Below are 13,387 nucleotides of genomic sequence, written 5' to 3' on the forward strand. Positions count from 1 at the left end.
TCTGGAAGATTTTTGTCATTTGATATTATGTGGAGCTGGGAGGTCTCTTGTGGACCAATGTCCTGAAGTTGGCTCTCCCACCTCAGAGGCACAGCACTGACTCCTGGCTCCTCAATTTTGGATGATACGTTGTCTATTCATGTATTCCACAGATGCAGGGTACATCAAGTTGATTGTGGAGCTTTAATCCGCTGCTTCTCAGGCTGCTGGGAGAGATTTCCCTTTCTCTTCTTTGTTCTCACAGCTCCTGGGTCTCAGTTTTGGATTTGGCCCCACCTCTGCCTATAGGTCACTGGAGGGCGTCTGTTCTTTGCTCAGACAGGACAGGGTTACAGGAGCAGCTGCTTCGGGTACTCTGGCTCACTCAGTCCGGGGTGGAGGGAGGGGCATGGAGTGCCGGGTGAGCCTGGTGCTTCAGAGTCCAGCGTGACGTTGCACCAGCCCGAGGTGCGCTGTGTGTTCTCCCAGGGAAGCCGTCCCTGGCAGTGACGGGCTGCACAGTCTCCCCAGAAGGGGGACGTGGACAGTGACCTGCGCTTGCCTACAGGCCTCATGGTGGTGGCAGCAGCCCCAGCATCCCACGCCCATCTCTGTTGTCCGCACTTTCAGCCATGGCTCATGCTCATCTCTGGAGTTCCTTTAAGCAGCGCTCTTAATCCCCTCTCCTCACGCACCAGGAATCAAAGAGGGAAGAAAAAGTCTCTTGCCTCTTTGGCAGGTCCAGACTTTTTCTGGACTCCCTCCCGGCCATCTGTGGCACGTTAGCCCCTTCAGGCTATGTTCACGCCACCAGCCCCAGTCCTCTCCCTGCGCTCCGACTGAAGCCGGATCCTCAGCTCCCAGTGCCACCTGCCCCAGCGGGCAAGCAGACAAGCCTCTTGGGCTGGTGAGTGCCGCTTGGCACCAATCCTCTGTGCGGGAATCTCTCCGCTTTGCCCTACCCAGGTATGTGGGGAGTTTCTTGCCTTTTGAGAGGTCTGAGGTCTTCTGCCAGCGTTCAGTAGGTGTTCTGTAGGAGTTGTTCCACGTGTAGCTGTATTTCTGGTGTATCTGTGGGGAGGAAGGTGATCTCCGCGTCTTACTCTTCCGCCATCTTCCCCGGAAGTCCTCCTGAATTATTTTTTGATGTTAACCTGAAATTCTCATTCTCTGCAGCATAATTCATCTGTGTAGAATCAGATTTTCGCTGATTCAATATTATTAAGCTCTTAATCTCATTGTGGTTTTCAGTCTTTATATTTCTTTTATCAGTAATACAGCAGAATCTGCAAAGATAAATATAATGATGTTTTAAAGCCAAGATATGGAAACATTTATTTAATGAAAAAATATTGCCTTAATCAGAGAATAACCGTGATGATTTAAGAAGATGTGAACTATTTCATGCATTGGTGTCACATCTCCTAAGCCTATCTCTAGGGTACCACAACCTCTGTTTATAAAGCTTAGCTACAGGATATTCAAAATATTTGCCAATCTGCTTGGGTCAGCATATTCCAGGGTTATCTAGTCTTAGGGTAGCAATCTTGCCAGAGCTCTGAAGGGGGCAATACTGGAATACATACAGAACATTCACAGTAGGGTTAAACAAGTAAGAACTTAGAGATAATTGCATTGGAAATTTTAAATATACTCATTTCTAAGTTTCACTTGAGAAATAAAAAAAAAATATGAGTGGTTTACCCTCAACCTATATAAGTAAACTGTAATTTGTTAAGGAAATAAAACATAAGCAAACTCTACTGACTTCCTTTTGTGTTCTTTATACATGTATACCTTGTTTCATTGTGCTTTGCTTTAGTGTGCTTTTCCGATATTGTGTTGTTTACTAATTGAAGGTTCGCGGTAATCCTCTGTCAAACAGTCTATTGGCATCATTTTTTCAAAAGCATTTGCTCACTTTGTGTCGCTGTGTCACATTTTGATAATTCTTGCAATATTTCAAATTTTTACATTATTATTTATTATAGTGATCGGTGATCAGTGATCTTTGATATTACAATTGTAATTGTTTTGGGACACCACGGACCACACCCATACAAGACAGTGAACTTGATTTATAAATGAGTGTGTTCTGACTGCTCCACCTACTGGCCATTCTCCCATCTCTCTCCTCTCCTTGGGCCTCCCTAAAACACAACAGTATTGAAATTAGACTAGTGAATAACCCACAATGACCTTTAAACGTTCAAGTGAAAGGAAGAGTTGCATGTCTCTCACTTTAAATGAAAAGCTAGAAATGATTAAGTTTAGTGAGAAAAGCATGTCGATAGGTGAGACAGACTGAAAGCTACGCCTCTTGTGCCAAACACCCACATTGTAAATGCAAAGGCAAAGTTCTTCAAGGAAATTAAAAATCCTACTCCAGTGAATACACGAATAAGAAAGCAAAACAGACTTATTGTTGATATAAAGTTTTTAATGGTCTTGATAGAAGATCAAACCAGTCACAAATTTCCCTTAAGCCAAAACCTAATCCAGAGCAAGGCCATAACTCTCTTCAATTCTATGAAGGCTGAGAGAGGCGAAGAAACTGCAGAAGAAGAGTCTGAAGCTAGCAGAGGTTGGTTCATGAAGTTTAAGTTAAAAATCTGTCTCCATAACATCGAAGTGCAAGGTGAAGCAGCAAGTGCTGATGCAGAAGCTGCAGCAAGTTACCCAGAAGATCTAGCCAAGATAGTTAATGAATGTGGCTACAGTAAATGGCGGATTTCAAAATAGATGATATAGCCTCATATTGGAAAAAGATGCCATCCAGGACTTTCATAGCTAGAGAGGAGAAGTCAATGCCTGGCTTCAAAGATTCAAAGGACAGGATGACTCTTTTATTAGAGGCTAATGCAGCTGGTGACTTTAAGTTGAAGCCAGTGCTCATTTACCATTACTGATATCCAAAATCTACTAATTTACTCTTAAATATGCTAAATCTGCTAATTCTACTCTGCCCATGCTCTATAAATGAAACAAGGAATCCTGGATGACAGCACATCTGTTTTTAGCATGGTTTACTGAATATTTAAAGCCCACTGTTGAGACCTACTGCTCAAAAAAAAAAAAAGGTTCCTTTCAAAATATTACTGCTCATTGACAATGCACCTTGTCACCCAAGAGCTCTGATGGAGATGTACAGTATTAATGTTGTGTTTATGCCTGCTGACAGAACATCCATTCTGCAGCCCATGAATCAAGGAGTCATTTAGATTCTCAGGTCTTATTATTTAAGAAATACATTTCATGAGGCTATAGCTGTCATAGATAGTGATTCCTCTGATGAATCTAGGCAAAGTCAATTGAAAACCTTCTGGAAAGGATTCACCATTATAGATGCCACTAAGAACATTTGTGATTCATGGGACAAGGTCAAAATATCAACATTAACAGGAGTTTGGAAGAATTTGAATCCAAACCTCATCCATGGATCCCCTTGAGGTGTTCAAGACTTCACTGGAGGAAGTAACTTCAGCTGTGATGAGAATAACTAGAGAACTAGAATTAGAAGTGGAGACAAGATGTGACTGAATTGCTGCAATCTCATGACGAGTTGCTTCTTATGGATGAGCAAAGAAACCATTTTATTGAGATGGAATCTACTTCTGTTGAAGATGCTGTGAAGATTGTTGAAATGACAGCAAAGGATTTAGAATATTATGCAAACTTAGTTGATAGAGCATTGTCATGGTTTGAGAGAATTGACTCCAATTTAGAAAGAAGTTCTACTGTGGGTAAGATGCTATCAAAGAAGCATTGCATGCAAAGAAGAGTCAATTGATGTGTCAGACTTCACTGTTGTCCTATTTTTTTAAAAATTGCCACAGTCATTCCTTCAGCAACCACCACTCTAATCAATCAGCAGCCATCAACATGGGGGCAAGGCCCTCCACCAGCAAAACAATTAGGACTTGTTGAAGGCTCAGATGATGGTTAGCATTTTTTAGCAATAAGGTACTTAAAAATTAAGGTATGTACATTTTTAGACATAATGCTATTGCACACTCAGTATAGTGTACAGTATAGTATAAACATAACTTTTATATGCACTGGGAAACAAAAAACATTTGTGTGACTCTTTTTCTTTCTTTTTTTTTTTTTTTTTGCGGTACTCGGGTCTCTCATTGTTGTGGCCTCTCCCATCGCGGAGCACAGGCTCAGCGGCCATGGCTCACGGGACCAGCCGCTCCATGGCATGTGGGATCTTCCTGGACTGGGGCATGAACCCATGTCCCCTGCATCGGCAGGTGGACTCTCAACCACAGTGCCACCAGGAAAGCCCTGTGTGACTCTTTTAATTGTGGTAATCTGGAACTGAACCTGCAATATCTGCAAGGTATGCCTATATTAGTCGACAGGAACTAAAGCAAAACAAAAAAAACCCAACCCAAAAGCTATGTGTCTCATAGATACAGAGAACAGATTAGTAGTTGCCAGAGGTGGGAGAGTGGGGATTGGGCTAAATGGGTAAAAGGAGTTAAAAGATACAAATTTCCAGTTATAAAATAAATAAGTCGTAGGGAAGTAATGTACAGCATGGTTACTGCAGATAATAGTACTGGATTATGTATCTGAAAGTTCTTAGGAGAGTAGATCTTTAAAGTTCTCATTACAAGGGAAAAAATCTGGAACTATGTATTGTGACAGATATGAACTAGAATTTTTGTAGTATGTTTACACCTGAACCTAATATAATGTATGTTAATTATACCTCAATTAAAAAAAAATTGTGTATCAGGTTGAGTATATGGTAGACTTAACTAGTGTTACTTGACACAACAAAAACCTGTTATCCTTTATTTACTTGATGTATTTTTGAAATCTAACTGGTCCTTTAAGTCTGGAATGATTGGGATAAGTAATAGAGGTACTCAAGTAAAGGAGCTTCCTGAAAATTGACTATTTGTGAACAAAATGTGGAGATTTCATTGGCTTAAGTCTTCATGGTGTAATGAGAAAATTTGTGTCCTGGAAAAAGAAATGGAAATATATCAGTATCCTATCATGGAAGAATCAACAGACTTCTATTTTTCTAGTTTTACTGTTTTCTGGTCACTCTTAGCAAATTAAATAATAATAGTACAAACAGACTGGAAAATTCTTAACCCTGTTATCAAAATGTGGAAAATTTCATCTGCAGTAATCAAATCTCAGACTCATAGGTGCTCAACACTCAAAGGGACATTGAAAGCCATCTTATTATTCTCCCCTCTGGTGGAGATTTGGTTGAATGTTATGTAACCATATATACTATTAAGTCTGTGCATTTGTGTGTCCTTTTCTCAGCACACTCTTCTAACATCCAAATCAGAGTCATGTTTTAAAGTTTCTAAACAGAGTTTTGTGTTTGTGGCATAATGATTTTTCTCTCTGCTAATTTACAGAAACATTGTGCATCTACTTTAATAACCTTTCTTTCCAGAAGGTCATTAGGATATCTGCTTTGTCTTGGTGGAACAAACCAAAAGTTTACTAAACTCTGTCAAATAAGCTAGTATCATCACATTCTTGTGCTGCTTTTTTCTGAGTTTGCACATGTAATTCCATAAAACCCAAAGAGAAAAATCAGTCCCTAGCACTTCAGTACTCTGATTATTAACATAATTCCACTGATGCATTTGTCTTTAAAGGAGCTCAGCACTCAAGATGCATAATTTGAATTATCTTTGCTTAGAAATATGGTTCAAATTGTCAAGGAAGAATAAAACCAGAATCCAGACAATGAAATTTTATCTTGGCACTGTATATTCTAACAAATATAGACTCTGAAATGAGCTTAGATATAAAATTCCACACAATGAGGAATGGCAACATATTAAATCTAAAGGAGGCTGATATCAAATTAGTATAGTATGTATTACAAAATGTGATCATTAATAATAACTTTCTGTCTTTAGTGTCTAAAAAAACCTTTAGCAACCATAGTCGACTCCCAGTCCTTTAAAATATTTTTCAAACTGCTAAATTTGACAAGGCATTGCTCTGCTGACCATGTACAGTAAATAACCAAAAGCATGGAATGTATCATTGGAGGACTTACTGTTGATGAAATCATCGTGATTTTTATAGCCTAGCTCACTTTTACAAGCAGAAGTGCTGCAAGGGTCAAAGCCCTGTTTCATGTCATATGGCAGTTGAACGAAGCTGGACACCCACCGTGAGACACTGAGGTGGCCAACTGGCATGGTGGCAGCTCTGCCGTATTGTTTTGCCCACCCACACAGTGTGTTTTAAACCAGTAAATAAAGAACACAACAGTAGTTTTATAAAATTACCAACTATAAACAATCAAATCATTAGATAAAAGTATTGGTAACAAAAAAGAGAGAGAGAAAGAAATTACACATGAATCTTAAATATGCTGGAAGAATAAAACCTTTCCAAATGCAACAAACAGACCAGGAAAAAAAAATCTCTTAAAGTGATATATGAGACAATACAGTCTTCTACATTCAAGTTTCAGCCAAGAAACTACAGAAGAGAACTAGATGTAACTACCAGTTTTAGCCATAATATTAACATGTAATACACTGTAGGATATCTTCAGTACCTTTCTTGGCATTCTAAAAAGTAAGCATTCTGTGAAGTAGAACAGGCTATATGTTAAGGGGTCTGACATAGAACACTTATGTCATGCTCCAATTTCAGAACCTAACACAAAAACCTGACATTCTGATAAATGAAAACTAGTGGGTAGTTGGGATAATTTAAATAGTTCAGACATCTCTAGTTGACACTTTTACATGTTTAAAAATAAATCTAATTCTACTTGCAAAAGAACTATATTGTGTCTTCTAAATTGATTAATAGATGTATTAGTAATTGTTTTTATTCTTTGAATAATAAAATAACTAAATTTATAAAGTTATTTTAACCAAAATAATAAAAATGGGTTGAAAAAAAATTGATTTGCGTTAGATTGGGGTGGGTCAATTACTCCCATATAGATATTGTATATTTTCTGTGAATTAAGTTTCTAGAAAATTTCACAGGTAAGAGATAATTTTTAAATGTTTTTTTCACATAAAGAACTCGGGTGCTCTGCAACTTTAAGTTCCATTTACTCTATTGTTCAGCAAACACTGTTTACTTTTCATTTGTGGGGTATTTCGTACATATCTCTGCATGATATTTCTGCTGGCTTACTTTGTAAAGTATCTGCAAGTTTTTCAAATGAGTTAGAAATTGTGATTCCTAGTGAATGCATGTAATCACCAAGACAAGAGATAATCAAGGAAAGTATTATTTTAAAATAGGACAGATTCTACTACAAGAGTAAATTATTGACTCTTTAGCCCTCTGTTTTGAGGTTTTATAGATAGCTTTAAGAGCTCAATGAGCCCTCTTCAGTCCAGCCCACCTTCCTTCAGAGCTGCAAATAATCAAGTTTAGACTTTTTTTTAAACAACAACAGCAGCAACCATGCAAAAATGCAAGTTGTGAGGATTGAAGAAGGGGGAGAAAGAGGGTAGCGCAAATTTGTCTTCTATTAGCACATTTTGACTACAATTAGCATGTTAACATGATTTCCTTTTATCCAGTTACCTTCTAAAGGTATTGAAATTGCCCCACCTCCCTCCAAGTGAGGCTGAGATTCTGAATTCCCACAGTTAGGATACAACCTTGGAATCTGCCTTCAGCTATAGGTAGAGACAAAGGAGAAAGTGAACTTGACTTCTAGGCGATGCGACTTGAGGAAGAAAAGAATAGGTTGAAATGGTCAATGTTTGTGGGGAAAAGCACTGTCTGCTGAGACATCATAAGTAAGAGGACAAGAAGGTGGCATCTAGCAAATTTTCCTGGGAAAATGTTCACAGGGAACTGGATATTTTGTGATGTGCTACCTAAGGGTTTAAAGAAATATTTCTTAAATATACAGATTCAGGACTGATAATCAAAAATGAAACGGAGGGACTGTAATATTGCCTGAGTATGAGACTACACAAAGCTGAGATGCAAGGTGAACTGGATACAGAAGAAACATTTCTGGTGGTTAGCCCACAAGGGTGTACTGAACTCTACCCAGCTGAGAGCAAACGTGAGGGTAGGCATGCAAGGAAGCCTTGGCCTCTGTGTAGGTTGGACTCAGCTTGGTCATGTGGAATGAGAGTGCTGAAAATAGAACTGGGAAATCTGAATTTTAATCCAGATTTTGTAATTATCTAGAAAATAATTTGGAAAATTACATCACTGGGCTGAGGTTTCATCATCTGGAAATATTATGTCAAAAATACTAAGGCATATTCAGTTCCTAAATTCAGTGTCAGTAAAATGGGGTGGAGTGAAGGAGAGGACCCCCGATATGAATATTACCAGCTCCACAGTACTGCTTAGGTAAATTGCATATTTTGTGTATATTTACCACTTTTAAATGACGTCATCAATGATGTTGATTGTATTTAATCTGTATTGTTTTAAAACTCTCCTTTTCTACCACCCCAGTGAAAACAAAGAGTACATTTTTTAACTGTATAACATTTGAAACTGGGCATTTTTTCTTCCTTTTGCGATACATATCCTTAAGTGGTTTAAAACAATCATTAGTTCTGATTTATGTCTTGTATATACAGAAAGTAAACTATTCTCTCACTGTAGTAGTTTCCAAGATACCATTTTATAAATGACAGAGCATCTAGTTAACAAAAGGAACTGAAGTCATTAATAAGGAAAACTGCTTTTCTGGAAACCAAACATCTGAACAGCTAAGCCCAGAATAGAAATAAGCAATTTAGAGTTTTATGGTAAGGCCAATATGTTACTATGACACCACTGGAGGTACATATGATGAACTTAATATTTCCCCTGGGAGAGGGAATCACCTGCAGAGGGAACCCATCATTCTGGGGTGTAGACTAGGAAGGAGAGAAGACAGAAAGAATGTTCTCTCTCATTTAAGGGTGGGAACTAAGAGCCGGTCCCTCAGCCATTACAGAAAGATCCTGTCCCTAAATAAAACTTTTGATACTCTGCAGTCTATGGCCTCTGAATTCCTTATTCAGGGTCTTCCTTTTGGGGTACACTTACAGGGTTATTTTCCCTAGGGAATAATAGCTTTCTAGCATAAAGAATGACTTCACATGACTTCACATGACTTGCTGTAATTGTGAATGAGCTAATCAAAATCTTAGGATTAAAAAAACATAAAAATAAACTTAGAGTAGTCATCTCCTTCATTTTTCAGTTACTTCCTGCCAGGTTCCAGCAATCATATTAAACTGAAGGGGCAAAAATATTATTAAGTAGGCTTAAAATTATTTGCAGGAAAAAAACCTGGTATGTATAATCTATAAAGCAATGCCTCACAGAGCAGATTACTATAAGAGCATTGATTTTTTAAATATTTTGATTACTGGAGAAAGTATAATTATAGCTGTATATTGTTCATCTGGTCAACTGACTGAAACAATAGGATAAATACTTCATTTACTTGATAACGTGTTTTTTTCTAAATCATTTATATTTTCCCACAATTATAAGTGGAAAGTATTAATAATGAAAACAAAATGAAGTTGAGATATCTAAGGAATATTTTTTAAAAGCTCACACACGTGATTATACTTCTGTTCTTGTTTTTAATCTGTTCATTTTAACGTTTGAACCCAAATTTGGAAAATGGTTATACCTCAAGCACTTTTTTTTTTTTTCATGTTCTCCTGTTTTAGATGTAGTTAGTTTTCCCCTCTGGCATGACATTGTAGCTATGGAAGCATGTCAACTATTAAAGAAATAGTTGCAGAGAATAAAAGTCTTAGACTTTTAAATACTATGAAAATGGTTAACTACTCAATTTGTCCTCAGAAGTGAGATTTTTAGTTATAATATTTTGAAAGAAAATTTACTGAACAAATATGAGATGATCCAAATATTTTATAATTTTAAGAACAACCTCAAATTAGTAATGCAAATGAAGGTACTTGGGATAATTATTTTTCAAACTAATAATAATTTTACAGAAAATCACACATCTTTCTATTGCTTTGTACTAATGCATCTTTTAAAACTGCCACAAAATTAGTCTTCTAGGGATGGTGGTGGCAGTGATATTTCTTTTAGTGGTGATGACAAAGATGATTTTTCAAGTAATAGAATTTAAAATGTCACTGAATACATTAGCATCTTGCTATATCCTTACTTATTGGTAGATGAAACTCAGGAATCTATAAAATACAGTCATAAATATCATTAAAATTTGGATAACTAAAAGAACATGTCAGTGAGCACTGTACATTTCATTATTCATTATTCTATATAGAATCTAAGTAATAAAGTTCTGGAGTGTATGCATCAGAATATCCTACTTTGAGATGATAAGGCCAGACCCTTAGGCTTTATACCTCCCACTTGCTCAGCCACCTGAAAAAGATGTGAGCTGCCCTGGGAAGGGAGTGTCCTCAGGAGGTGGCTCCTTGTAACTGAGACAGATCCTGAGGAAGTTGCTGACAGGTAGAGGCTGTCTGCTAACTGTTCTCTTTGCCCTTAGGCAGAGTCCCTCCTTGAATTGGGATCTGGGAAGTGGATTTACACATCTGTCACAAGGGTGGTAACACTAGAGAGTGTAGAAAGAGGTCAGATTCTGGATATATTTTAAAGGTAGGGCTGAAATAATTTCCTGATGGATTAGAAGTGTTCAGTAAGAAAAGTAGTTAACAGGAAGGTCCCTAGATTAGGTATTTTTACCAAACTAAATGCATGAAGAGTGATTTTTTTTTTCTTTTCGGAGTACATTTAGAGATTAGAGAAATGAAAAATTTTGTTTGGGGCATATTAAGTTTGAGCTGTGTATTCAACATCTCATGCAAATGTCAATTGTAGATTTAGATGTATTAGGTTAGTCAGGAGATTGGGGTGGAAATGTAAATCTGGACATTTTTATAGTTATATGGTTGGACAGGAGTGAGGGTTAAGATAAGACAAGAAAGTCAAAAAAGAAGCAACACTTAGAGTTAATCCAAAATTTAAACGTTGGCATGATGAAGAGGATCCAGAAAGGAGATTAGAAAAACATTCCAGTGAGGTGATGCAGAGCAAGAGAAGGAGTAGGCGCTTCCCTGGTGGTGCAGTGGTTGGGAGTCCGCCTACGATGCAGGGGATGAGGGTTTGTGCTCCGGTCCGGGAAGATCCCACATGCTGCGGAGCAGCTGGGCCCATGAGCCATGGCCGCTGAGCCTGCGCATCCGGAGCCTGTGCTCTGCAACGGGTGAGGCCACAGCAATGAGAGGTCTGTATACTGAAAAAAAAGAAAAGAAAAAGAGAAGGAGTAAACTGAAGAAGATATTTCAGGTTTGGAAGATAGAGATCAAGATGTTTCCAAATCACTGAATCTGATTTTTTTCCTGTTATGATGGAAAAACTCTCCCTTGATTAACAAGGAGTACAGCTGATTTAAATAGTGCAGTGTTGTCGAAGTACAACATTTTCTCTATAAAAATGAATGACTAAACAATAACCGTTGGCTTTCACAAAGTTGTATTTAACTATAAAGATGCTTTTGGAAGTGAAATATGAATTAACTTTGGCAAAAAAAGAGAGTTTAATATGCTTAACTGTAATGATTGCCTAGAAAACATTCCAAATCCAGTCAAAATTAGTATTCTAAATACACAAAAGCTGTGTTCTCTGTATAAGTTTCTGCTTGGTCAGTAGCTAATTTTGCATGAATGTCTTGCTTATGAAGGAAGTTTTGGGATTGATATAACTAAAAGATAGTGTTAGCTTAGGTTTTCCTTTTTTGCTTTCCTTTTGTTGTGTTAACTGCATTTGTAAAACTGACTCTCGAAACAAACTTGTAGATATATTTAAATGATTTTTAAAATAATAAATTATTTTAAAGTTTATTTACATAAAAATAAAAATGAAACCCGTTGAGACTGTCAAGAGAACTTAAGCTTTGTTGCAAACATATTAAATATATGCCCATTCAGCACTTGGGCAAATGATATAATGCAGTTTTATCACTCTAAACAATTAGTATTGTCTTAGATAGACTGAAAATACAGTAGCAGGCTACATTTGGACCAAATTATTTTATTTTATTTTATTTTATTTTGGAATTTTATTTTGTCTTTTTTATACAGCAGGTTCTTATTAGTTATCTATTTTATACCTGTTAGTGTATATATGTCAATCCCAATCTCCCAATTCATCCCACCAACCCCCCCTTCCCCAGACCAAATAATTTTAAAAGTGAAACTAACATGTGATAAAAAATAATGAAAAACTATTTTGTTTATTTAAGAAAAAACCTCACTTATATAGTATTTATTGGCCATTAGTTTGTTTCCCTATCTTCAAGGATATACTTAAAGTTAGTATAATTTACTCTTTCCATGCTAATATTTGGATTTAATATTCTTGAAATTTATTTTTTAAATCCCCATATAAAATTAGGTTCTAATTCTTATTCTTTCAGTAACATAATATTTATTAAAAATAAGTCTTTATTATGAGGAACAGTGTTATATGTTAATTTCTGTATGACCACATGTACCCTGGAAAAATTTTCAAATTAAAATATTTATTTAAGTAAACCAAAATTATATTTGGGTACATTCAATCAGATTAACATTTGTTTCTGGTGGAAATACTTGTTTAAGTTTCAATTTGTTAAAGGTTGTTTCAATCACAGTGTTGTTTACTTTTAAGACTTTGAGGATAATATGAAATTTTTGTAATTTGCAAAGACATGTTGCAAGTTAAAATGTAGTTTACCCATGAAATGACCTCGACATGATTGGAATTTATTTTAAATTGTGAAAATGGTGAAACGCTGCCATAACTCATTAAATAAGGTCCAAAAATTCAACTGTACAAAATGTGGTATAGTGGTATTGCAATGTTAACAACAACAAAAAAAAAACCATTTTTTAGTTAGTCTTCCAGTGACTACATGGTAAAGGAAAAGAGAAAACATTGCATTTATTTGTTTTTATTTATTAGGCCAACTGGGAAAAAGACTGATTGTTCCAAAAAAAAAAAAAAAAGAAGTCACAAAAAAATGCACCCTATACTGAACTAAGAAAGACTGAAATGATCATGAGACAGTCATTTGCTAACACTTCCTTCTGTCACCCCACCATCAAGAAGAAATTAACTTTCACCCACCCTGCCCCTTTTGGAGAACTTGGGCAGGCCAGAGCATTGGCATTATTCACCAGTACCACATAATCTGTATTTTACTGTGGGGTGCTTACTGTAATTTGAAATACCATCTACTTCAACAGTCTTTATTTGTTTGTACACTCATCATCTTGTTTATTGACAAGGTTTATTTAGTTGATCTGACTGGCTAGTGGATTATAATATCCACTACCTCATTGCCTTCCAGACTGTTGATTAACAAGAAAGGTCTTTCCAACTAAAGGATAGCCTTTCTGAAAAGAACCTAAATGGAGTTGTACTT

This window comes from Mesoplodon densirostris, chromosome 1 (assembly GCF_025265405.1).
Source record: "Mesoplodon densirostris isolate mMesDen1 chromosome 1, mMesDen1 primary haplotype, whole genome shotgun sequence".
In the NCBI taxonomy this organism is placed as follows: Eukaryota; Metazoa; Chordata; class Mammalia; order Artiodactyla; family Ziphiidae; genus Mesoplodon; species Mesoplodon densirostris.